The sequence below is a fragment of the Schistocerca piceifrons genome, unplaced genomic scaffold (assembly GCF_021461385.2).
Source record: "Schistocerca piceifrons isolate TAMUIC-IGC-003096 unplaced genomic scaffold, iqSchPice1.1 HiC_scaffold_1217, whole genome shotgun sequence".
Taxonomy (NCBI): domain Eukaryota; kingdom Metazoa; phylum Arthropoda; class Insecta; order Orthoptera; family Acrididae; genus Schistocerca; species Schistocerca piceifrons.
This window is the reverse complement of record NW_025727034.1, coordinates 35,001-37,500: the sequence shown is the minus strand read 5'-3', so window position 1 is coordinate 37,500 and position 2,500 is coordinate 35,001. Positions and strand designations below refer to the sequence as shown.

Here is a 2,500-nt window from a genome sequence, read left to right as displayed (position 1 = left end):
CGACGGGCGGTGAACCAACAGCGTGGGACACAAATCCAACTACGAGCTTTTTAACCGCAACAACTTTAATATACGCTATTGGAGCTGGAATTACCGCGGCTGCTGGCACCAGACTTGCCCTCCAATAGATACTCGTTAAAGGATTTAAAGTGTACTCATTCCGATTACGGGGCCTCGGATGAGTCCCGTATCGTTATTTTTCGTCACTACCTCCCCGTGCCGGGAGTGGGTAATTTGCGCGCCTGCTGCCTTCCTTGGATGTGGTAGCCGTTTCTCAGGCTCCCTCTCCGGAATCGAACCCTGATTCCCCGTTACCCGTTACAACCATGGTAGGCGCAGAACCTACCATCGACAGTTGATAAGGCAGACATTTGAAAGATGCGTCGCCGGTACGAGGACCGTGCGATCAGCCCAAAGTTATTCAGAGTCACCAAGGCAAACGGACCGGACGAGCCGACCGATTGGTTTTGATCTAATAAAAGCGTCCCTTCCATCTCTGGTCGGGACTCTGTTTGCATGTATTAGCTCTAGAATTACCACAGTTATCCAAGTAACGTGGGTACGATCTAAGGAACCATAACTGATTTAATGAGCCATTCGCGGTTTCACCTTAATGCGGCTTGTACTGAGACATGCATGGCTTAATCTTTGAGACAAGCATATGACTACTGGCAGGATCAACCAGGGAGCTGCGCCAACTAGAGCTGAGCAGCCGGCCGCCCGGGAGTGTGTCCCGGGGGCCCGCGCGAACACGCAAGCGTCCGCTCAATCATTCTGCAAACAGGAGGAGGCTGAGCTCCCCTGCACAATACACCTCGAAACCCTCTCAGGTCCCGGCGGCGCGCAGCGCCGTCCCAAGTACTTGGTCGGGTTCGAGAGAGGCGCAATCGCCCGGAGTTAGGCGAGTAGACGCTTTCGGTGCGACCACCCGTGCTCCCAACTGAGCTTGCCGCTGCCGACAGAGGCCCGGGAGCGTGCTGTCGTGGCATTGCCGGCGGGAGACAACACGCGCCACCTACGGTGACCGGCAGCTCCAACGCCAGCGCCACAGAAGGACAAAAGCCCCACTTGGGTGCCGAAGCGAACTCTCCCAGCACAGCGCACGCGCCAACACATCCGCACAGCTGCGATACAAACCACCAGCGAGAACCGCTGGGGCGACCGAGCAGCAGACGGCGTCGCGGCGCCGAGCGCCGGGCGGCGGCGCATCCTCAACGCACACAGTCCTCAATCGGACCAGCACACTGAAGATGTCCACCGCGCTTCGCACCGGGCCCGCGAGGACCTACTTTGGCCGCACGGCGCCGCGCGCAGGGTGCGCCGGCGCGCAGCTGCGACGCCTGCCGCGTCCGTCGGCCGGCGCGCCTGCCACTGGCCGCCCCCACCAGCCGGCTGTAGCGCGTGCGCCCACGCACCGCGCGGCCAGCACGCCGGGAGGCGCCCCCTCACCGGCCGGGGACGGTCCCACCCAGCCACCACCGCGTATCGCTTCACACCCAGATGCCGTTCAGTTTCATCGGCATGGTGGGTATCGCTGGAACAACCGGTTAGTACCTCAACCTATCGTCGCCATCACCGATTCACCCCTAGCGAGAACAACCGCACCACAACGGGTTACCATTTCTTCATTTGCGTAACTTCACCAGAAAACGTAGGCGTCCATCGCCATTAGCAACTTCAACGATTATTGCATGCCTGTGTCAGGTGTCACGCCACACACTACGTCTGCCCACATACACGCAACAAAATGTGCACGCCTAGACAATACGTGGAAGGTGGCCCCCGTACGTATGCGATGTCCATTGCTCGAACGACTGTCAACCGGCCTCTGTAGCATGTCGCAGATATGGAACGCGGTGCACCATGCTATCACGGTGTTTGAGGAGAGACGACTAGGTCCGAATACATCAACACACAGCTCATGCTGATCGCCATCCACGGCGTCCGTTCCTCCCACACGTCTCTATGGCGTACCACACTGCAATCCAGCTCTCATAGGGAGACGACACGTAGCTGCGTGCACAATATTTGCACTGTATGGTCCGCCGTTTTTGGGCGCAGTCGTTGTACGGTCACACATGTGCCACGATGTATCATTCAGTACATAAGGACGAATGTGCAGTACAGATTGTGGTTCACGCGTACGACATCAGCGGACAGTTGACACAGGCCGCACCACAACGTAGCCTGCGTACGTCGCATGCGAAGGGCATTGAACATGCAAACTTGTCACCAACCAGCTTGCGAAGGCAGGGGGCAAGGTGGGGACGTGGGGACGTGGGGAGGGGTGGGGGGGGGGGGGGGCGGCATGTACGTCCTGCTGCCATCCACATTACAGTGTACAGCAGGAGCATGTGGAAAGTCAGCAAGACTTGCAAGGTGTTTAACATGAAGCGATACACAGGGGAGCGGGCAGTGCGAGTAGCGAACTATATTGCGAGGGTTGCGGGTGGGCAACACTACACTAATTGAACGAGTCGTATAACAATTACAGAGCAGG

At 58.2% G+C, this 2,500-nt stretch overlaps 1 non-coding gene across 1 annotated transcript in view; it reads right to left on the bottom strand.

Annotated features, from left to right (window-relative positions):
* Nucleotides 1–688, bottom strand: part of LOC124729658 — a 1,909-nt gene extending 1,221 nt beyond the window's left edge. Inside the window, exon 1 of the ribosomal RNA XR_007007738.1 lies at nucleotides 1–688. This exon is cut by the window's left edge and continues 1,221 nt beyond it. This is a non-coding gene — a ribosomal RNA (small subunit ribosomal RNA).
* Nucleotides 689–2,500: the final 1,812 nt, after the last annotated feature.